The sequence below is a fragment of the Schistocerca gregaria genome, unplaced genomic scaffold (assembly GCF_023897955.1).
Source record: "Schistocerca gregaria isolate iqSchGreg1 unplaced genomic scaffold, iqSchGreg1.2 ptg001374l, whole genome shotgun sequence".
In the NCBI taxonomy this organism is placed as follows: Eukaryota; Metazoa; Arthropoda; class Insecta; order Orthoptera; family Acrididae; genus Schistocerca; species Schistocerca gregaria.
In genome coordinates this window covers 1-21,522 of record NW_026062679.1, presented here as the reverse complement: position 1 = coordinate 21,522, position 21,522 = coordinate 1, and the positions used below count along the sequence as shown (strand labels likewise).

The following is a 21,522-nucleotide window of genomic DNA, read 5'->3' as shown; positions in this document are numbered from 1 at the left end:
TTTAATTTTTTATTTATTTAGTTAGTTTTTGGAATTTATCGCTCTTACAAAACAGTAGGCTCTGACGCACTTCAAGAGCACATCTGTCGATTCGCAGTGTTTCGTTACTTTCAAGGTGTTCTAGCACTCTTCCTTCGCGCATTCTTGCTCAAACTGAATTTATTACTGTAATTTCGTATCTTACGTTTAATACAGTAGTTTAAAATGCTCGAGGAAGCATCTTTGTCACACCTGAGAGTTAGTATGAAAAGAGGGCTGGCCGGTGTAGCGAGGTAAAAAGGAAAAAATGAGAGGGAGCCAACAGCACCCGGTGTTCCCAGGCGGTCACCCATCCAAGTACTAACCGGGCCCGATGTTGCTTAACTTCGGTGATCGGACGAGAACCGGTGTATTCAACATGGTATGGCCGTTGGCGTCCTTATACTGTATCCGCACAGCAGAAGAAGGCTTCGCCTCTCCTCCCAACACACGCAATCGCCGTTTTTCGGTGGCACATTTGACGCAAAGCACGTCCTTCCACCTCGAAGGCGACGCGCAGTGCGGCGCGCCGCCACGTGGGTCGGACGCACAACACAGCTGCTCGTTGCACCGCCTGTCATTCGTTTGGTGCGTGCGGCCTCCGACACTCGCGGGAGACGCACCTTGTTCTTGTTATCCGGCGCAGGGCATGCGCGCGGCCGGGCGGCGGGGGGACTGCGCGGGGTGTGGCAGTGTCCTGCTGGACCGACGGAAGCTTCCTCACCTGCCCGACACACGCCGCGATTCCAGATATTTGCGTAATTCGCTCGCCTGTCCCCTCCCCTTCCGTCCCGACTTGTCCCGACTTTGCTCGACTGCCGCTCGCTGCCGCTCGGGTCGCGGTCCATATGGCTGCACAAGCACGAGAAACATCTGCGAGATGGACGCGGGCCGAACCGGCGTGTCTGAGGCGCCGTGTGCGGCCGTTCGGAGCTACTAGAGCAGCGCCGTGCCGTGGAAAGGTGCGAGAACACGGACACGAGAGACAGGCGGTTCGACAAAGCATCCATCTCCTCTAGCGGCGAAAGATAAATTTTTGTTTACAAATTTGCACTTGAACACTGCTACAAAACTATAAGCCCTGGTGTATTTCAGAACATCCCTGTCGCTTCATACTCTTGTTATTTCTAGAGACACTTTGGAAAAGAGGGCTGGCACGGGTAGCGAAAAAAAAAAAGCAAAAAATGAAGACAGCCAGAGTTCCCAGGCGGTCACCGATCCGAATACTAAAGTTGTTGCTTATCGTCGGTGATCGGGCGAGAACAGTTGATTTTTTTTTTAATTTTTTATTTATTTAGTTAGTTTTTGGAATTTATCGCTCTTACAAAACAGTAGGCTCTGACGCACTTCAAGAGCACATCTGTCGATTCGCAGTGTTTCGTTACTTTCAAGGTGTTCTAGCACTCTTCCTTCGCGCATTCTTGCTCAAACTGAATTTATTACTGTAATTTCGTATCTTACGTTTAATACAGTAGTTTAAAATGCTCGAGGAAGCATCTTTGTCACACCTGAGAGTTAGTATGAAAAGAGGGCTGGCCGGTGTAGCGAGGTAAAAAGGAAAAAATGAGAGGGAGCCAACAGCACCCGGTGTTCCCAGGCGGTCACCCATCCAAGTACTAACCGGGCCCTATGTTGCTTAACTTCGGTGATCGGACGAGAACCGGTGTATTCAACATGGTATGGCCGTTGGCGTCCTTATACTGTATCCGCACAGCAGAAGAAGGCTTCGCCTCTCCTCCCAACACACGCAATCGCCGTTTTTCGGTGGCACATTTGACGCAAAGCACGTCCTTCCACCTCGAAGGCGACGCGCAGTGCGGCGCGCCGCCACGTGGGTCGGACGCACAACACAGCTGCTCGTTGCACCGCCTGTCATTCGTTTGGTGCGTGCGGCCTCCGACACTCGCGGGAGACGCACCTTGTTCTTGTTATCCGGCGCAGGGCATGCGCGCGGCCGGGCGGCGGGGGGACTGCGCGGGGTGTGGCAGTGTCCTGCTGGACCGACGGAAGCTTCCTCACCTGCCCGACACACGCCGCGATTCCAGATATTTGCGTAATTCGCTCGCCTGTCCCCTCCCCTTCCGTCCCGACTTGTCCCGACTTTGCTCGACTGCCGCTCGCTGCCGCTCGGGTCGCGGTCCATATGGCTGCACAAGCACGAGAAACATCTGCGAGATGGACGCGGGCCGAACCGGCGTGTCTGAGGCGCCGTGTGCGGCCGTTCGGAGCTACTAGAGCAGCGCCGTGCCGTGGAAAGGTGCGAGAACACGGACACGAGAGACAGGCGGTTCGACAAAGCATCCATCTCCTCTAGCGGCGAAAGATAAATTTTTGTTTACAAATTTGCACTTGAACACTGCTACAAAACTATAAGCCCTGGTGTATTTCAGAACATCCCTGTCGCTTCATACTCTTGTTATTTCTAGAGACACTTTGGAAAAGAGGGCTGGCACGGGTAGCGAAAAAAAAAAGCAAAAAATGAAGACAGCCAGAGTTCCCAGGCGGTCACCGATCCGAATACTAAAGTTGTTGCTTATCGTCGGTGATCGGGCGAGAACAGTTGATTTTTTTTTTAATTTTTTATTTATTTAGTTAGTTTTTGGAATTTATCGCTCTTACAAAACAGTAGGCTCTGACGCACTTCAAGAGCACATCTGTCGATTCGCAGTGTTTCGTTACTTTCAAGGTGTTCTAGCACTCTTCCTTCGCGCATTCTTGCTCAAACTGAATTTATTACTGTAATTTCGTATCTTACGTTTAATACAGTAGTTTAAAATGCTCGAGGAAGCATCTTTGTCACACCTGAGAGTTAGTATGAAAAGAGGGCTGGCCGGTGTAGCGAGGTAAAAAGGAAAAAATGAGAGGGAGCCAACAGCACCCGGTGTTCCCAGGCGGTCACCCATCCAAGTACTAACCGGGCCCGATGTTGCTTAACTTCGGTGATCGGACGAGAACCGGTGTATTCAACATGGTATGGCCGTTGGCGTCCTTATACTGTATCCGCACAGCAGAAGAAGGCTTCGCCTCTCCTCCCAACACACGCAATCGCCGTTTTTCGGTGGCACATTTGACGCAAAGCACGTCCTTCCACCTCGAAGGCGACGCGCAGTGCGGCGCGCCGCCACGTGGGTCGGACGCACAACACAGCTGCTCGTTGCACCGCCTGTCATTCGTTTGGTGCGTGCGGCCTCCGACACTCGCGGGAGACGCACCTTGTTCTTGTTATCCGGCGCAGGGCATGCGCGCGGCCGGGCGGCGGGGGGACTGCGCGGGGTGTGGCAGTGTCCTGCTGGACCGACGGAAGCTTCCTCACCTGCCCGACACACGCCGCGATTCCAGATATTTGCGTAATTCGCTCGCCTGTCCCCTCCCCTTCCGTCCCGACTTGTCCCGACTTTGCTCGACTGCCGCTCGCTGCCGCTCGGGTCGCGGTCCATATGGCTGCACAAGCACGAGAAACATCTGCGAGATGGACGCGGGCCGAACCGGCGTGTCTGAGGCGCCGTGTGCGGCCGTTCGGAGCTACTAGAGCAGCGCCGTGCCGTGGAAAGGTGCGAGAACACGGACACGAGAGACAGGCGGTTCGACAAAGCATCCATCTCCTCTAGCGGCGAAAGATAAATTTTTGTTTACAAATTTGCACTTGAACACTGCTACAAAACTATAAGCCCTGGTGTATTTCAGAACATCCCTGTCGCTTCATACTCTTGTTATTTCTAGAGACACTTTGGAAAAGAGGGCTGGCACGGGTAGCGAAAAAAAAAAGCAAAAAATGAAGACAGCCAGAGTTCCCAGGCGGTCACCGATCCGAATACTAAAGTTGTTGCTTATCGTCGGTGATCGGGCGAGAACAGTTGATTTTTTTTTTAATTTTTTATTTATTTAGTTAGTTTTTGGAATTTATCGCTCTTACAAAACAGTAGGCTCTGACGCACTTCAAGAGCACATCTGTCGATTCGCAGTGTTTCGTTACTTTCAAGGTGTTCTAGCACTCTTCCTTCGCGCATTCTTGCTCAAACTGAATTTATTACTGTAATTTCGTATCTTACGTTTAATACAGTAGTTTAAAATGCTCGAGGAAGCATCTTTGTCACACCTGAGAGTTAGTATGAAAAGAGGGCTGGCCGGTGTAGCGAGGTAAAAAGGAAAAAATGAGAGGGAGCCAACAGCACCCGGTGTTCCCAGGCGGTCACCCATCCAAGTACTAACCGGGCCCGATGTTGCTTAACTTCGGTGATCGGACGAGAACCGGTGTATTCAACATGGTATGGCCGTTGGCGTCCTTATACTGTATCCGCACAGCAGAAGAAGGCTTCGCCTCTCCTCCCAACACACGCAATCGCCGTTTTTCGGTGGCACATTTGACGCAAAGCACGTCCTTCCACCTCGAAGGCGACGCGCAGTGCGGCGCGCCGCCACGTGGGTCGGACGCACAACACAGCTGCTCGTTGCACCGCCTGTCATTCGTTTGGTGCGTGCGGCCTCCGACACTCGCGGGAGACGCACCTTGTTCTTGTTATCCGGCGCAGGGCATGCGCGCGGCCGGGCGGCGGGGGGACTGCGCGGGGTGTGGCAGTGTCCTGCTGGACCGACGGAAGCTTCCTCACCTGCCCGACACACGCCGCGATTCCAGATATTTGCGTAATTCGCTCGCCTGTCCCCTCCCCTTCCGTCCCGACTTGTCCCGACTTTGCTCGACTGCCGCTCGCTGCCGCTCGGGTCGCGGTCCATATGGCTGCACAAGCACGAGAAACATCTGCGAGATGGACGCGGGCCGAACCGGCGTGTCTGAGGCGCCGTGTGCGGCCGTTCGGAGCTACTAGAGCAGCGCCGTGCCGTGGAAAGGTGCGAGAACACGGACACGAGAGACAGGCGGTTCGACAAAGCATCCATCTCCTCTAGCGGCGAAAGATAAATTTTTGTTTACAAATTTGCACTTGAACACTGCTACAAAACTATAAGCCCTGGTGTATTTCAGAACATCCCTGTCGCTTCATACTCTTGTTATTTCTAGAGACACTTTGGAAAAGAGGGCTGGCACGGGTAGCGAAAAAAAAAAGCAAAAAATGAAGACAGCCAGAGTTCCCAGGCGGTCACCGATCCGAATACTAAAGTTGTTGCTTATCGTCGGTGATCGGGCGAGAACAGTTGATTTTTTTTTTAATTTTTTATTTATTTAGTTAGTTTTTGGAATTTATCGCTCTTACAAAACAGTAGGCTCTGACGCACTTCAAGAGCACATCTGTCGATTCGCAGTGTTTCGTTACTTTCAAGGTGTTCTAGCACTCTTCCTTCGCGCATTCTTGCTCAAACTGAATTTATTACTGTAATTTCGTATCTTACGTTTAATACAGTAGTTTAAAATGCTCGAGGAAGCATCTTTGTCACACCTGAGAGTTAGTATGAAAAGAGGGCTGGCCGGTGTAGCGAGGTAAAAAGGAAAAAATGAGAGGGAGCCAACAGCACCCGGTGTTCCCAGGCGGTCACCCATCCAAGTACTAACCGGGCCCGATGTTGCTTAACTTCGGTGATCGGACGAGAACCGGTGTATTCAACATGGTATGGCCGTTGGCGTCCTTATACTGTATCCGCACAGCAGAAGAAGGCTTCGCCTCTCCTCCCAACACACGCAATCGCCGTTTTTCGGTGGCACATTTGACGCAAAGCACGTCCTTCCACCTCGAAGGCGACGCGCAGTGCGGCGCGCCGCCACGTGGGTCGGACGCACAACACAGCTGCTCGTTGCACCGCCTGTCATTCGTTTGGTGCGTGCGGCCTCCGACACTCGCGGGAGACGCACCTTGTTCTTGTTATCCGGCGCAGGGCATGCGCGCGGCCGGGCGGCGGGGGGACTGCGCGGGGTGTGGCAGTGTCCTGCTGGACCGACGGAAGCTTCCTCACCTGCCCGACACACGCCGCGATTCCAGATATTTGCGTAATTCGCTCGCCTGTCCCCTCCCCTTCCGTCCCGACTTGTCCCGACTTTGCTCGACTGCCGCTCGCTGCCGCTCGGGTCGCGGTCCATATGGCTGCACAAGCACGAGAAACATCTGCGAGATGGACGCGGGCCGAACCGGCGTGTCTGAGGCGCCGTGTGCGGCCGTTCGGAGCTACTAGAGCAGCGCCGTGCCGTGGAAAGGTGCGAGAACACGGACACGAGAGACAGGCGGTTCGACAAAGCATCCATCTCCTCTAGCGGCGAAAGATAAATTTTTGTTTACAAATTTGCACTTGAACACTGCTACAAAACTATAAGCCCTGGTGTATTTCAGAACATCCCTGTCGCTTCATACTCTTGTTATTTCTAGAGACACTTTGGAAAAGAGGGCTGGCACGGGTAGCGAAAAAAAAAAAGCAAAAAATGAAGACAGCCAGAGTTCCCAGGCGGTCACCGATCCGAATACTAAAGTTGTTGCTTATCGTCGGTGATCGGGCGAGAACAGTTGATTTTTTTTTTAATTTTTTATTTATTTAGTTAGTTTTTGGAATTTATCGCTCTTACAAAACAGTAGGCTCTGACGCACTTCAAGAGCACATCTGTCGATTCGCAGTGTTTCGTTACTTTCAAGGTGTTCTAGCACTCTTCCTTCGCGCATTCTTGCTCAAACTGAATTTATTACTGTAATTTCGTATCTTACGTTTAATACAGTAGTTTAAAATGCTCGAGGAAGCATCTTTGTCACACCTGAGAGTTAGTATGAAAAGAGGGCTGGCCGGTGTAGCGAGGTAAAAAGGAAAAAATGAGAGGGAGCCAACAGCACCCGGTGTTCCCAGGCGGTCACCCATCCAAGTACTAACCGGGCCCTATGTTGCTTAACTTCGGTGATCGGACGAGAACCGGTGTATTCAACATGGTATGGCCGTTGGCGTCCTTATACTGTATCCGCACAGCAGAAGAAGGCTTCGCCTCTCCTCCCAACACACGCAATCGCCGTTTTTCGGTGGCACATTTGACGCAAAGCACGTCCTTCCACCTCGAAGGCGACGCGCAGTGCGGCGCGCCGCCACGTGGGTCGGACGCACAACACAGCTGCTCGTTGCACCGCCTGTCATTCGTTTGGTGCGTGCGGCCTCCGACACTCGCGGGAGACGCACCTTGTTCTTGTTATCCGGCGCAGGGCATGCGCGCGGCCGGGCGGCGGGGGGACTGCGCGGGGTGTGGCAGTGTCCTGCTGGACCGACGGAAGCTTCCTCACCTGCCCGACACACGCCGCGATTCCAGATATTTGCGTAATTCGCTCGCCTGTCCCCTCCCCTTCCGTCCCGACTTGTCCCGACTTTGCTCGACTGCCGCTCGCTGCCGCTCGGGTCGCGGTCCATATGGCTGCACAAGCACGAGAAACATCTGCGAGATGGACGCGGGCCGAACCGGCGTGTCTGAGGCGCCGTGTGCGGCCGTTCGGAGCTACTAGAGCAGCGCCGTGCCGTGGAAAGGTGCGAGAACACGGACACGAGAGACAGGCGGTTCGACAAAGCATCCATCTCCTCTAGCGGCGAAAGATAAATTTTTGTTTACAAATTTGCACTTGAACACTGCTACAAAACTATAAGCCCTGGTGTATTTCAGAACATCCCTGTCGCTTCATACTCTTGTTATTTCTAGAGACACTTTGGAAAAGAGGGCTGGCACGGGTAGCGAAAAAAAAAAGCAAAAAATGAAGACAGCCAGAGTTCCCAGGCGGTCACCGATCCGAATACTAAAGTTGTTGCTTATCGTCGGTGATCGGGCGAGAACAGTTGATTTTTTTTTTAATTTTTTATTTATTTAGTTAGTTTTTGGAATTTATCGCTCTTACAAAACAGTAGGCTCTGACGCACTTCAAGAGCACATCTGTCGATTCGCAGTGTTTCGTTACTTTCAAGGTGTTCTAGCACTCTTCCTTCGCGCATTCTTGCTCAAACTGAATTTATTACTGTAATTTCGTATCTTACGTTTAATACAGTAGTTTAAAATGCTCGAGGAAGCATCTTTGTCACACCTGAGAGTTAGTATGAAAAGAGGGCTGGCCGGTGTAGCGAGGTAAAAAGGAAAAAATGAGAGGGAGCCAACAGCACCCGGTGTTCCCAGGCGGTCACCCATCCAAGTACTAACCGGGCCCGATGTTGCTTAACTTCGGTGATCGGACGAGAACCGGTGTATTCAACATGGTATGGCCGTTGGCGTCCTTATACTGTATCCGCACAGCAGAAGAAGGCTTCGCCTCTCCTCCCAACACACGCAATCGCCGTTTTTCGGTGGCACATTTGACGCAAAGCACGTCCTTCCACCTCGAAGGCGACGCGCAGTGCGGCGCGCCGCCACGTGGGTCGGACGCACAACACAGCTGCTCGTTGCACCGCCTGTCATTCGTTTGGTGCGTGCGGCCTCCGACACTCGCGGGAGACGCACCTTGTTCTTGTTATCCGGCGCAGGGCATGCGCGCGGCCGGGCGGCGGGGGGACTGCGCGGGGTGTGGCAGTGTCCTGCTGGACCGACGGAAGCTTCCTCACCTGCCCGACACACGCCGCGATTCCAGATATTTGCGTAATTCGCTCGCCTGTCCCCTCCCCTTCCGTCCCGACTTGTCCCGACTTTGCTCGACTGCCGCTCGCTGCCGCTCGGGTCGCGGTCCATATGGCTGCACAAGCACGAGAAACATCTGCGAGATGGACGCGGGCCGAACCGGCGTGTCTGAGGCGCCGTGTGCGGCCGTTCGGAGCTACTAGAGCAGCGCCGTGCCGTGGAAAGGTGCGAGAACACGGACACGAGAGACAGGCGGTTCGACAAAGCATCCATCTCCTCTAGCGGCGAAAGATAAATTTTTGTTTACAAATTTGCACTTGAACACTGCTACAAAACTATAAGCCCTGGTGTATTTCAGAACATCCCTGTCGCTTCATACTCTTGTTATTTCTAGAGACACTTTGGAAAAGAGGGCTGGCACGGGTAGCGAAAAAAAAAAAGCAAAAAATGAAGACAGCCAGAGTTCCCAGGCGGTCACCGATCCGAATACTAAAGTTGTTGCTTATCGTCGGTGATCGGGCGAGAACAGTTGATTTTTTTTTTAATTTTTTATTTATTTAGTTAGTTTTTGGAATTTATCGCTCTTACAAAACAGTAGGCTCTGACGCACTTCAAGAGCACATCTGTCGATTCGCAGTGTTTCGTTACTTTCAAGGTGTTCTAGCACTCTTCCTTCGCGCATTCTTGCTCAAACTGAATTTATTACTGTAATTTCGTATCTTACGTTTAATACAGTAGTTTAAAATGCTCGAGGAAGCATCTTTGTCACACCTGAGAGTTAGTATGAAAAGAGGGCTGGCCGGTGTAGCGAGGTAAAAAGGAAAAAATGAGAGGGAGCCAACAGCACCCGGTGTTCCCAGGCGGTCACCCATCCAAGTACTAACCGGGCCCTATGTTGCTTAACTTCGGTGATCGGACGAGAACCGGTGTATTCAACATGGTATGGCCGTTGGCGTCCTTATACTGTATCCGCACAGCAGAAGAAGGCTTCGCCTCTCCTCCCAACACACGCAATCGCCGTTTTTCGGTGGCACATTTGACGCAAAGCACGTCCTTCCACCTCGAAGGCGACGCGCAGTGCGGCGCGCCGCCACGTGGGTCGGACGCACAACACAGCTGCTCGTTGCACCGCCTGTCATTCGTTTGGTGCGTGCGGCCTCCGACACTCGCGGGAGACGCACCTTGTTCTTGTTATCCGGCGCAGGGCATGCGCGCGGCCGGGCGGCGGGGGGACTGCGCGGGGTGTGGCAGTGTCCTGCTGGACCGACGGAAGCTTCCTCACCTGCCCGACACACGCCGCGATTCCAGATATTTGCGTAATTCGCTCGCCTGTCCCCTCCCCTTCCGTCCCGACTTGTCCCGACTTTGCTCGACTGCCGCTCGCTGCCGCTCGGGTCGCGGTCCATATGGCTGCACAAGCACGAGAAACATCTGCGAGATGGACGCGGGCCGAACCGGCGTGTCTGAGGCGCCGTGTGCGGCCGTTCGGAGCTACTAGAGCAGCGCCGTGCCGTGGAAAGGTGCGAGAACACGGACACGAGAGACAGGCGGTTCGACAAAGCATCCATCTCCTCTAGCGGCGAAAGATAAATTTTTGTTTACAAATTTGCACTTGAACACTGCTACAAAACTATAAGCCCTGGTGTATTTCAGAACATCCCTGTCGCTTCATACTCTTGTTATTTCTAGAGACACTTTGGAAAAGAGGGCTGGCACGGGTAGCGAAAAAAAAAAGCAAAAAATGAAGACAGCCAGAGTTCCCAGGCGGTCACCGATCCGAATACTAAAGTTGTTGCTTATCGTCGGTGATCGGGCGAGAACAGTTGATTTTTTTTTTAATTTTTTATTTATTTAGTTAGTTTTTGGAATTTATCGCTCTTACAAAACAGTAGGCTCTGACGCACTTCAAGAGCACATCTGTCGATTCGCAGTGTTTCGTTACTTTCAAGGTGTTCTAGCACTCTTCCTTCGCGCATTCTTGCTCAAACTGAATTTATTACTGTAATTTCGTATCTTACGTTTAATACAGTAGTTTAAAATGCTCGAGGAAGCATCTTTGTCACACCTGAGAGTTAGTATGAAAAGAGGGCTGGCCGGTGTAGCGAGGTAAAAAGGAAAAAATGAGAGGGAGCCAACAGCACCCGGTGTTCCCAGGCGGTCACCCATCCAAGTACTAACCGGGCCCTATGTTGCTTAACTTCGGTGATCGGACGAGAACCGGTGTATTCAACATGGTATGGCCGTTGGCGTCCTTATACTGTATCCGCACAGCAGAAGAAGGCTTCGCCTCTCCTCCCAACACACGCAATCGCCGTTTTTCGGTGGCACATTTGACGCAAAGCACGTCCTTCCACCTCGAAGGCGACGCGCAGTGCGGCGCGCCGCCACGTGGGTCGGACGCACAACACAGCTGCTCGTTGCACCGCCTGTCATTCGTTTGGTGCGTGCGGCCTCCGACACTCGCGGGAGACGCACCTTGTTCTTGTTATCCGGCGCAGGGCATGCGCGCGGCCGGGCGGCGGGGGGACTGCGCGGGGTGTGGCAGTGTCCTGCTGGACCGACGGAAGCTTCCTCACCTGCCCGACACACGCCGCGATTCCAGATATTTGCGTAATTCGCTCGCCTGTCCCCTCCCCTTCCGTCCCGACTTGTCCCGACTTTGCTCGACTGCCGCTCGCTGCCGCTCGGGTCGCGGTCCATATGGCTGCACAAGCACGAGAAACATCTGCGAGATGGACGCGGGCCGAACCGGCGTGTCTGAGGCGCCGTGTGCGGCCGTTCGGAGCTACTAGAGCAGCGCCGTGCCGTGGAAAGGTGCGAGAACACGGACACGAGAGACAGGCGGTTCGACAAAGCATCCATCTCCTCTAGCGGCGAAAGATAAATTTTTGTTTACAAATTTGCACTTGAACACTGCTACAAAACTATAAGCCCTGGTGTATTTCAGAACATCCCTGTCGCTTCATACTCTTGTTATTTCTAGAGACACTTTGGAAAAGAGGGCTGGCACGGGTAGCGAAAAAAAAAAGCAAAAAATGAAGACAGCCAGAGTTCCCAGGCGGTCACCGATCCGAATACTAAAGTTGTTGCTTATCGTCGGTGATCGGGCGAGAACAGTTGATTTTTTTTTTAATTTTTTATTTATTTAGTTAGTTTTTGGAATTTATCGCTCTTACAAAACAGTAGGCTCTGACGCACTTCAAGAGCACATCTGTCGATTCGCAGTGTTTCGTTACTTTCAAGGTGTTCTAGCACTCTTCCTTCGCGCATTCTTGCTCAAACTGAATTTATTACTGTAATTTCGTATCTTACGTTTAATACAGTAGTTTAAAATGCTCGAGGAAGCATCTTTGTCACACCTGAGAGTTAGTATGAAAAGAGGGCTGGCCGGTGTAGCGAGGTAAAAAGGAAAAAATGAGAGGGAGCCAACAGCACCCGGTGTTCCCAGGCGGTCACCCATCCAAGTACTAACCGGGCCCGATGTTGCTTAACTTCGGTGATCGGACGAGAACCGGTGTATTCAACATGGTATGGCCGTTGGCGTCCTTATACTGTATCCGCACAGCAGAAGAAGGCTTCGCCTCTCCTCCCAACACACGCAATCGCCGTTTTTCGGTGGCACATTTGACGCAAAGCACGTCCTTCCACCTCGAAGGCGACGCGCAGTGCGGCGCGCCGCCACGTGGGTCGGACGCACAACACAGCTGCTCGTTGCACCGCCTGTCATTCGTTTGGTGCGTGCGGCCTCCGACACTCGCGGGAGACGCACCTTGTTCTTGTTATCCGGCGCAGGGCATGCGCGCGGCCGGGCGGCGGGGGGACTGCGCGGGGTGTGGCAGTGTCCTGCTGGACCGACGGAAGCTTCCTCACCTGCCCGACACACGCCGCGATTCCAGATATTTGCGTAATTCGCTCGCCTGTCCCCTCCCCTTCCGTCCCGACTTGTCCCGACTTTGCTCGACTGCCGCTCGCTGCCGCTCGGGTCGCGGTCCATATGGCTGCACAAGCACGAGAAACATCTGCGAGATGGACGCGGGCCGAACCGGCGTGTCTGAGGCGCCGTGTGCGGCCGTTCGGAGCTACTAGAGCAGCGCCGTGCCGTGGAAAGGTGCGAGAACACGGACACGAGAGACAGGCGGTTCGACAAAGCATCCATCTCCTCTAGCGGCGAAAGATAAATTTTTGTTTACAAATTTGCACTTGAACACTGCTACAAAACTATAAGCCCTGGTGTATTTCAGAACATCCCTGTCGCTTCATACTCTTGTTATTTCTAGAGACACTTTGGAAAAGAGGGCTGGCACGGGTAGCGAAAAAAAAAAGCAAAAAATGAAGACAGCCAGAGTTCCCAGGCGGTCACCGATCCGAATACTAAAGTTGTTGCTTATCGTCGGTGATCGGGCGAGAACAGTTGATTTTTTTTTTAATTTTTTATTTATTTAGTTAGTTTTTGGAATTTATCGCTCTTACAAAACAGTAGGCTCTGACGCACTTCAAGAGCACATCTGTCGATTCGCAGTGTTTCGTTACTTTCAAGGTGTTCTAGCACTCTTCCTTCGCGCATTCTTGCTCAAACTGAATTTATTACTGTAATTTCGTATCTTACGTTTAATACAGTAGTTTAAAATGCTCGAGGAAGCATCTTTGTCACACCTGAGAGTTAGTATGAAAAGAGGGCTGGCCGGTGTAGCGAGGTAAAAAGGAAAAAATGAGAGGGAGCCAACAGCACCCGGTGTTCCCAGGCGGTCACCCATCCAAGTACTAACCGGGCCCGATGTTGCTTAACTTCGGTGATCGGACGAGAACCGGTGTATTCAACATGGTATGGCCGTTGGCGTCCTTATACTGTATCCGCACAGCAGAAGAAGGCTTCGCCTCTCCTCCCAACACACGCAATCGCCGTTTTTCGGTGGCACATTTGACGCAAAGCACGTCCTTCCACCTCGAAGGCGACGCGCAGTGCGGCGCGCCGCCACGTGGGTCGGACGCACAACACAGCTGCTCGTTGCACCGCCTGTCATTCGTTTGGTGCGTGCGGCCTCCGACACTCGCGGGAGACGCACCTTGTTCTTGTTATCCGGCGCAGGGCATGCGCGCGGCCGGGCGGCGGGGGGACTGCGCGGGGTGTGGCAGTGTCCTGCTGGACCGACGGAAGCTTCCTCACCTGCCCGACACACGCCGCGATTCCAGATATTTGCGTAATTCGCTCGCCTGTCCCCTCCCCTTCCGTCCCGACTTGTCCCGACTTTGCTCGACTGCCGCTCGCTGCCGCTCGGGTCGCGGTCCATATGGCTGCACAAGCACGAGAAACATCTGCGAGATGGACGCGGGCCGAACCGGCGTGTCTGAGGCGCCGTGTGCGGCCGTTCGGAGCTACTAGAGCAGCGCCGTGCCGTGGAAAGGTGCGAGAACACGGACACGAGAGACAGGCGGTTCGACAAAGCATCCATCTCCTCTAGCGGCGAAAGATAAATTTTTGTTTACAAATTTGCACTTGAACACTGCTACAAAACTATAAGCCCTGGTGTATTTCAGAACATCCCTGTCGCTTCATACTCTTGTTATTTCTAGAGACACTTTGGAAAAGAGGGCTGGCACGGGTAGCGAAAAAAAAAAGCAAAAAATGAAGACAGCCAGAGTTCCCAGGCGGTCACCGATCCGAATACTAAAGTTGTTGCTTATCGTCGGTGATCGGGCGAGAACAGTTGATTTTTTTTTTAATTTTTTATTTATTTAGTTAGTTTTTGGAATTTATCGCTCTTACAAAACAGTAGGCTCTGACGCACTTCAAGAGCACATCTGTCGATTCGCAGTGTTTCGTTACTTTCAAGGTGTTCTAGCACTCTTCCTTCGCGCATTCTTGCTCAAACTGAATTTATTACTGTAATTTCGTATCTTACGTTTAATACAGTAGTTTAAAATGCTCGAGGAAGCATCTTTGTCACACCTGAGAGTTAGTATGAAAAGAGGGCTGGCCGGTGTAGCGAGGTAAAAAGGAAAAAATGAGAGGGAGCCAACAGCACCCGGTGTTCCCAGGCGGTCACCCATCCAAGTACTAACCGGGCCCGATGTTGCTTAACTTCGGTGATCGGACGAGAACCGGTGTATTCAACATGGTATGGCCGTTGGCGTCCTTATACTGTATCCGCACAGCAGAAGAAGGCTTCGCCTCTCCTCCCAACACACGCAATCGCCGTTTTTCGGTGGCACATTTGACGCAAAGCACGTCCTTCCACCTCGAAGGCGACGCGCAGTGCGGCGCGCCGCCACGTGGGTCGGACGCACAACACAGCTGCTCGTTGCACCGCCTGTCATTCGTTTGGTGCGTGCGGCCTCCGACACTCGCGGGAGACGCACCTTGTTCTTGTTATCCGGCGCAGGGCATGCGCGCGGCCGGGCGGCGGGGGGACTGCGCGGGGTGTGGCAGTGTCCTGCTGGACCGACGGAAGCTTCCTCACCTGCCCGACACACGCCGCGATTCCAGATATTTGCGTAATTCGCTCGCCTGTCCCCTCCCCTTCCGTCCCGACTTGTCCCGACTTTGCTCGACTGCCGCTCGCTGCCGCTCGGGTCGCGGTCCATATGGCTGCACAAGCACGAGAAACATCTGCGAGATGGACGCGGGCCGAACCGGCGTGTCTGAGGCGCCGTGTGCGGCCGTTCGGAGCTACTAGAGCAGCGCCGTGCCGTGGAAAGGTGCGAGAACACGGACACGAGAGACAGGCGGTTCGACAAAGCATCCATCTCCTCTAGCGGCGAAAGATAAATTTTTGTTTACAAATTTGCACTTGAACACTGCTACAAAACTATAAGCCCTGGTGTATTTCAGAACATCCCTGTCGCTTCATACTCTTGTTATTTCTAGAGACACTTTGGAAAAGAGGGCTGGCACGGGTAGCGAAAAAAAAAAGCAAAAAATGAAGACAGCCAGAGTTCCCAGGCGGTCACCGATCCGAATACTAAAGTTGTTGCTTATCGTCGGTGATCGGGCGAGAACAGTTGATTTTTTTTTTAATTTTTTATTTATTTAGTTAGTTTTTGGAATTTATCGCTCTTACAAAACAGTAGGCTCTGACGCACTTCAAGAGCACATCTGTCGATTCGCAGTGTTTCGTTACTTTCAAGGTGTTCTAGCACTCTTCCTTCGCGCATTCTTGCTCAAACTGAATTTATTACTGTAATTTCGTATCTTACGTTTAATACAGTAGTTTAAAATGCTCGAGGAAGCATCTTTGTCACACCTGAGAGTTAGTATGAAAAGAGGGCTGGCCGGTGTAGCGAGGTAAAAAGGAAAAAATGAGAGGGAGCCAACAGCACCCGGTGTTCCCAGGCGGTCACCCATCCAAGTACTAACCGGGCCCGATGTTGCTTAACTTCGGTGATCGGACGAGAACCGGTGTATTCAACATGGTATGGCCGTTGGCGTCCTTATACTGTATCCGCACAGCAGAAGAAGGCTTCGCCTCTCCTCCCAACACACGCAATCGCCGTTTTTCGGTGGCACATTTGACGCAAAGCACGTCCTTCCACCTCGAAGGCGACGCGCAGTGCGGCGCGCCGCCACGTGGGTCGGACGCACAACACAGCTGCTCGTTGCACCGCCTGTCATTCGTTTGGTGCGTGCGGCCTCCGACACTCGCGGGAGACGCACCTTGTTCTTGTTATCCGGCGCAGGGCATGCGCGCGGCCGGGCGGCGGGGGGACTGCGCGGGGTGTGGCAGTGTCCTGCTGGACCGACGGAAGCTTCCTCACCTGCCCGACACACGCCGCGATTCCAGATATTTGCGTAATTCGCTCGCCTGTCCCCTCCCCTTCCGTCCCGACTTGTCCCGACTTTGCTCGACTGCCGCTCGCTGCCGCTCGGGTCGCGGTCCATATGGCTGCACAAGCACGAGAAACATCTGCGAGATGGACGCGGGCCGAACCGGCGTGTCTGAGGCGCCGTGTGCGGCCGTTCGGAGCTACTAGAGCAGCGCCGTGCCGTGGAAAGGTGCGAGAACACGGACACGAGAGACAGGCGGTTCGACAAAGCATCCATCTCCTCTAGCGGCGAAAGATAAATTTTTGTTTACAAATTTGCACTTGAACACTGCTACAAAACTATAAGCCCTGGTGTATTTCAGAACATCCCTGTCGCTTCATACTCTTGTTATTTCTAGAGACACTTTGGAAAAGAGGGCTGGCACGGGTAGCGAAAAAAAAAAGCAAAAAATGAAGACAGCCAGAGTTCCCAGGCGGTCACCGATCCGAATACTAAAGTTGTTGCTTATCGTCGGTGATCGGGCGAGAACAGTTGATTTTTTTTTTAATTTTTTATTTATTTAGTTAGTTTTTGGAATTTATCGCTCTTACAAAACAGTAGGCTCTGACGCACTTCAAGAGCACATCTGTCGATTCGCAGTGTTTCGTTACTTTCAAGGTGTTCTAGCACTCTTCCTTCGCGCATTCTTGCTCAAACTGAATTTATTACTGTAATTTCGTATCTTACGTTTAATACAGTAGTTTAAAATGCTCGAGGAAGCATCTTTGTCACACCTGAGAGTTAGTATGAAAAGAGGGCTGGCCGGTGTAGCGAGGTAAAAAGGAAAAAATGAGAGGGAGCCAACAGCACCCGGTGTTCCCAGGCGGTCACCCATCCAAGTACTAACCGGGCCCGATGTTGCTTAACTTCGGTGATCGGACGAGAACCGGTGTATTCAACATGGTATGGCCGTTGGCGTCCTTATACTGTATCCGCACAGCAGAAGAAGGCTTCGCCTCTCCTCCCAACACACGCAATCGCCGTTTTTCGGTGGCACATTTGACGCAAAGCACGTCCTTCCACCTCGAAGGCGACGCGCAGTGCGGCGCGCCGCCACGTGGGTCGGACGCACAACACAGCTGCTCGTTGCACCGCCTGTCATTCGTTTGGTGCGTGCGGCCTCCGACACTCGCGGGAGACGCACCTTGTTCTTGTTATCCGGCGCAGGGCATGCGCGCGGCCGGGCGGCGGGGGGACTGCGCGGGGTGTGGCAGTGTCCTGCTGGACCGACGGAAGCTTCCTCACCTGCCCGACACACGCCGCGATTCCAGATATTTGCGTAATTCGCTCGCCTGTCCCCTCCCCTTCCGTCCCGACTTGTCCCGACTTTGCTCGACTGCCGCTCGCTGCCGCTCGGGTCGCGGTCCATATGGCTGCACAAGCACGAGAAACATCTGCGAGATGGACGCGGGCCGAACCGGCGTGTCTGAGGCGCCGTGTGCGGCCGTTCGGAGCTACTAGAGCAGCGCCGTGCCGTGGAAAGGTGCGAGAACACGGACACGAGAGACAGGCGGTTCGACAAAGCATCCATCTCCTCTAGCGGCGAAAGATAAATTTTTGTTTACAAATTTGCACTTGAACACTGCTACAAAACTATAAGCCCTGGTGTATTTCAGAACATCCCTGTCGCTTCATACTCTTGTTATTTCTAGAGACACTTTGGAAAAGAGGGCTGGCACGGGTAGCGAAAAAAAAAAGCAAAAAATGAAGACAGCCAGAGTTCCCAGGCGGTCACCGATCCGAATACTAAAGTTGTTGCTTATCGTCGGTGATCGGGCGAGAACAGTTGATTTTTTTTTTAATTTTTTATTTATTTAGTTAGTTTTTGGAATTTATCGCTCTTACAAAACAGTAGGCTCTGACGCACTTCAAGAGCACATCTGTCGATTCGCAGTGTTTCGTTACTTTCAAGGTGTTCTAGCACTCTTCCTTCGCGCATTCTTGCTCAAACTGAATTTATTACTGTAATTTCGTATCTTACGTTTAATACAGTAGTTTAAAATGCTCGAGGAAGCATCTTTGTCACACCTGAGAGTTAGTATGAAAAGAGGGCTGGCCGGTGTAGCGAGGTAAAAAGGAAAAAATGAGAGGGAGCCAACAGCACCCGGTGTTCCCAGGCGGTCACCCATCCAAGTACTAACCGGGCCCGATGTTGCTTAACTTCGGTGATCGGACGAGAACCGGTGTATTCAACATGGTATGGCCGTTGGCGTCCTTATACTGTATCCGCACAGCAGAAGAAGGCTTCGCCTCTCCTCCCAACACACGCAATCGCCGTTTTTCGGTGGCACATTTGACGCAAAGCACGTCCTTCCACCTCGAAGGCGACGCGCAGTGCGGCGCGCCGCCACGTGGGTCGGACGCACAACACAGCTGCTCGTTGCACCGCCTGTCATTCGTTTGGTGCGTGCGGCCTCCGACACTCGCGGGAGACGCACCTTGTTCTTGTTATCCGGCGCAGGGCATGCGCGCGGCCGGGCGGCGGGGGGACTGCGCGGGGTGTGGCAGTGTCCTGCTGGACCGACGGAAGCTTCCTCACCTGCCCGACACACGCCGCGATTCCAGATATTTGCGTAATTCGCTCGCCTGTCCCCTCCCCTTCCGTCCCGACTTGTCCCGACTTTGCTCGACTGCCGCTCGCTGCCGCTCGGGTCGCGGTCCATATGGCTGCACAAGCACGAGAAACATCTGCGAGATGGACGCGGGCCGAACCGGCGTGTCTGAGGCGCCGTGTGCGGCCGTTCGGAGCTACTAGAGCAGCGCCGTGCCGTGGAAAGGTGCGAGAACACGGACACGAGAGACAGGCGGTTCGACAAAGCATCCATCTCCTCTAGCGGCGAAAGATAAATTTTTGTTTACAAATTTGCACTTGAACACTGCTACAAAACTATAAGCCCTGGTGTATTTCAGAACATCCCTGTCGCTTCATACTCTTGTTATTTCTAGAGACACTTTGGAAAAGAGGGCTGGCACGGGTAGCGAAAAAAAAAAGCAAAAAATGAAGACAGCCAGAGTTCCCAGGCGGTCACCGATCCGAATACTAAAGTTGTTGCTTATCGTCGGTGATCGGGCGAGAACAGTTGATTTTTTTTTTAATTTTTTATTTATTTAGTTAGTTTTTGGAATTTATCGCTCTTACAAAACAGTAGGCTCTGACGCACTTCAAGAGCACATCTGTCGATTCGCAGTGTTTCGTTACTTTCAAGGTGTTCTAGCACTCTTCCTTCGCGCATTCTTGCTCAAACTGAATTTATTACTGTAATTTCGTATCTTACGTTTAATACAGTAGTTTAAAATGCTCGAGGAAGCATCTTTGTCACACCTGAGAGTTAGTATGAAAAGAGGGCTGGCCGGTGTAGCGAGGTAAAAAGGAAAAAATGAGAGGGAGCCAACAGCACCCGGTGTTCCCAGGCGGTCACCCATCCAAGTACTAACCGGGCCCGATGTTGCTTAACTTCGGTGATCGGACGAGAACCGGTGTATTCAACATGGTATGGCCGTTGGCGTCCTTATACTGTATCCGCACAGCAGAAGAAGGCTTCGCCTCTCCTCCCAACACACGCAATCGCCGTTTTTCGGTGGCACATTTGACGCAAAGCACGTCCTTCCACCTCGAAGGCGACGCGCAGTGCGGCGCGCCGCCACGTGGGTCGGACGCACAACACAGCTGCTCGTTGCACCGCCTGTCATTCGTTTGGTGCGTGCGGCCTCCGACACTCGCGGGAGACGCACCTTGTTCTTGTTATCCGGCGCAGGGCATGCGCGCGGCCGGGCGGCGGGGGGACTGCGCGGGGTGTGGCAGTGTCCTGCTGGACCGACGGAAGCTTCCTCACCTGCCCGACACACGCCGCGATTCCAGATATTTGCGTAATTCGCTCGCCTGTCCCCTCCCCTTCCGTCCCGACTTGTCCCGACTTTGCTCGACTGCCGCTCGCTGCCGCTCGGGTCGCGGTCCATATGGCTGCACAAGCACGAGAAACATCTGCGAGATGGACGCGGGCCGAACCGGCGTGTCTGAGGCGCCGTGTGCGGCCGTTCGGAGCTACTAGAGCAGCGCCGTGCCGTGGAAAGGTGCGAGAACACGGACACGAGAGACAGGCGGTTCGACAAAGCATCCATCTCCTCTAGCGGCGAAAGATAAATTTTTGTTTACAAATTTGCACTTGAACACTGCTACAAAACTATAAGCCCTGGTGTATTTCAGAACATCCCTGTCGCTTCATACTCTTGTTATTTCTAGAGACACTTTGGAAAAGAGGGCTGGCACGGGTAGCGAAAAAAAAAAGCAAAAAATGAAGACAGCCAGAGTTCCCAGGCGGTCACCGATCCGAATACTAAAGTTGTTGCTTATCGTCGGTGATCGGGCGAGAACAGTTGATTTTTTTTTTAATTTTTTATTTATTTAGTTAGTTTTTGGAATTTATCGCTCTTACAAAACAGTAGGCTCTGACGCACTTCAAGAGCACATCTGTCGATTCGCAGTGTTTCGTTACTTTCAAGGTGTTCTAGCACTCTTCCTTCGCGCATTCTTGCTCAAACTGAATTTATTACTGTAATTTCGTATCTTACGTTTAATACAGTAGTTTAAAATGCTCGAGGAAGCATCTTTGTCACACCTGAGAGTTAGTATGAAAAGAGGGCTGGCCGGTGTAGCGAGGTAAAAAGGAAAAAATGAGAGGGAGCCAACAGCACCCGGTGTTCCCAGGCGGTCACCCATCCAAGTACTAACCGGGCCCGATGTTGCTTAACTTCGGTGATCGGACGAGAACCGGTGTATTCAACATGGTATGGCCGTTGGCGTCCTTATACTGTATCCGCACAGCAGAAGAAGGCTTCGCCTCTCCTCCCAACACACGCAATCGCCGTTTTTCGGTGGCACATTTGACGCAAAGCACGTCCTTCCACCTCGAAGGCGACGCGCAGTGCGGCGCGCCGCCACGTGGGTCGGACGCACAACACAGCTGCTCGTTGCACCGCCTGTCATTCGTTTGGTGCGTGCGGCCTCCGACACTCGCGGGAGACGCACCTTGTTCTTGTTATCCGGCGCAGGGCATGCGCGCGGCCGGGCGGCGGGGGGACTGCGCGGGGTGTGGCAGTGTCCTGCTGGACCGACGGAAGCTTCCTCACCTGCCCGACACACGCCGCGATTCCAGATATTTGCGTAATTCGCTCGCCTGTCCCCTCCCCTTCCGTCCCGACT

At 52.9% G+C, this 21,522-nt stretch overlaps 17 non-coding genes across 17 annotated transcripts; all 17 read right to left on the bottom strand.

The window, feature by feature from the left end:
• Positions 1 to 295: 295 nt before the first annotated feature.
• On the bottom strand, positions 296 to 414 carry LOC126331544 (5S ribosomal RNA). Its single transcript, XR_007563340.1, has one exon. It is a non-coding gene; the product is annotated as a 5S ribosomal RNA (ribosomal RNA).
• A 1,176-nt stretch (positions 415 to 1,590) lies between these two features.
• Positions 1,591 to 1,709, bottom strand: LOC126331552 (5S ribosomal RNA). The gene has a single exon (XR_007563348.1). It is a non-coding gene; the product is annotated as a 5S ribosomal RNA (ribosomal RNA).
• A 1,175-nt stretch (positions 1,710 to 2,884) lies between these two features.
• On the bottom strand, positions 2,885 to 3,003 carry LOC126331543 (5S ribosomal RNA). The gene has a single exon (XR_007563339.1). It is a non-coding gene; the product is annotated as a 5S ribosomal RNA (ribosomal RNA).
• Positions 3,004 to 4,178: 1,175 nt separating this feature from the next.
• LOC126331542 (5S ribosomal RNA) lies at positions 4,179 to 4,297 on the bottom strand. Its single transcript, XR_007563338.1, has one exon. It is a non-coding gene; the product is annotated as a 5S ribosomal RNA (ribosomal RNA).
• Positions 4,298 to 5,472: 1,175 nt separating this feature from the next.
• LOC126331540 (5S ribosomal RNA) lies at positions 5,473 to 5,591 on the bottom strand. The gene has a single exon (XR_007563336.1). It is a non-coding gene; the product is annotated as a 5S ribosomal RNA (ribosomal RNA).
• Positions 5,592 to 6,767: 1,176 nt separating this feature from the next.
• LOC126331541 (5S ribosomal RNA) lies at positions 6,768 to 6,886 on the bottom strand. The gene has a single exon (XR_007563337.1). It is a non-coding gene; the product is annotated as a 5S ribosomal RNA (ribosomal RNA).
• Positions 6,887 to 8,061: 1,175 nt separating this feature from the next.
• On the bottom strand, positions 8,062 to 8,180 carry LOC126331539 (5S ribosomal RNA). Its single transcript, XR_007563335.1, has one exon. It is a non-coding gene; the product is annotated as a 5S ribosomal RNA (ribosomal RNA).
• A 1,176-nt stretch (positions 8,181 to 9,356) lies between these two features.
• On the bottom strand, positions 9,357 to 9,475 carry LOC126331530 (5S ribosomal RNA). The gene has a single exon (XR_007563326.1). It is a non-coding gene; the product is annotated as a 5S ribosomal RNA (ribosomal RNA).
• A 1,175-nt stretch (positions 9,476 to 10,650) lies between these two features.
• On the bottom strand, positions 10,651 to 10,769 carry LOC126331478 (5S ribosomal RNA). The gene has a single exon (XR_007563278.1). It is a non-coding gene; the product is annotated as a 5S ribosomal RNA (ribosomal RNA).
• A 1,175-nt stretch (positions 10,770 to 11,944) lies between these two features.
• LOC126331538 (5S ribosomal RNA) lies at positions 11,945 to 12,063 on the bottom strand. Its single transcript, XR_007563334.1, has one exon. It is a non-coding gene; the product is annotated as a 5S ribosomal RNA (ribosomal RNA).
• A 1,175-nt stretch (positions 12,064 to 13,238) lies between these two features.
• On the bottom strand, positions 13,239 to 13,357 carry LOC126331537 (5S ribosomal RNA). The gene has a single exon (XR_007563333.1). It is a non-coding gene; the product is annotated as a 5S ribosomal RNA (ribosomal RNA).
• A 1,175-nt stretch (positions 13,358 to 14,532) lies between these two features.
• Positions 14,533 to 14,651, bottom strand: LOC126331536 (5S ribosomal RNA). Its single transcript, XR_007563332.1, has one exon. It is a non-coding gene; the product is annotated as a 5S ribosomal RNA (ribosomal RNA).
• A 1,175-nt stretch (positions 14,652 to 15,826) lies between these two features.
• On the bottom strand, positions 15,827 to 15,945 carry LOC126331535 (5S ribosomal RNA). The gene has a single exon (XR_007563331.1). It is a non-coding gene; the product is annotated as a 5S ribosomal RNA (ribosomal RNA).
• Positions 15,946 to 17,120: 1,175 nt separating this feature from the next.
• LOC126331534 (5S ribosomal RNA) lies at positions 17,121 to 17,239 on the bottom strand. Its single transcript, XR_007563330.1, has one exon. It is a non-coding gene; the product is annotated as a 5S ribosomal RNA (ribosomal RNA).
• Positions 17,240 to 18,414: 1,175 nt separating this feature from the next.
• On the bottom strand, positions 18,415 to 18,533 carry LOC126331533 (5S ribosomal RNA). The gene has a single exon (XR_007563329.1). It is a non-coding gene; the product is annotated as a 5S ribosomal RNA (ribosomal RNA).
• Positions 18,534 to 19,708: 1,175 nt separating this feature from the next.
• Positions 19,709 to 19,827, bottom strand: LOC126331532 (5S ribosomal RNA). Its single transcript, XR_007563328.1, has one exon. It is a non-coding gene; the product is annotated as a 5S ribosomal RNA (ribosomal RNA).
• Positions 19,828 to 21,002: 1,175 nt separating this feature from the next.
• LOC126331531 (5S ribosomal RNA) lies at positions 21,003 to 21,121 on the bottom strand. The gene has a single exon (XR_007563327.1). It is a non-coding gene; the product is annotated as a 5S ribosomal RNA (ribosomal RNA).
• Positions 21,122 to 21,522: the final 401 nt, after the last annotated feature.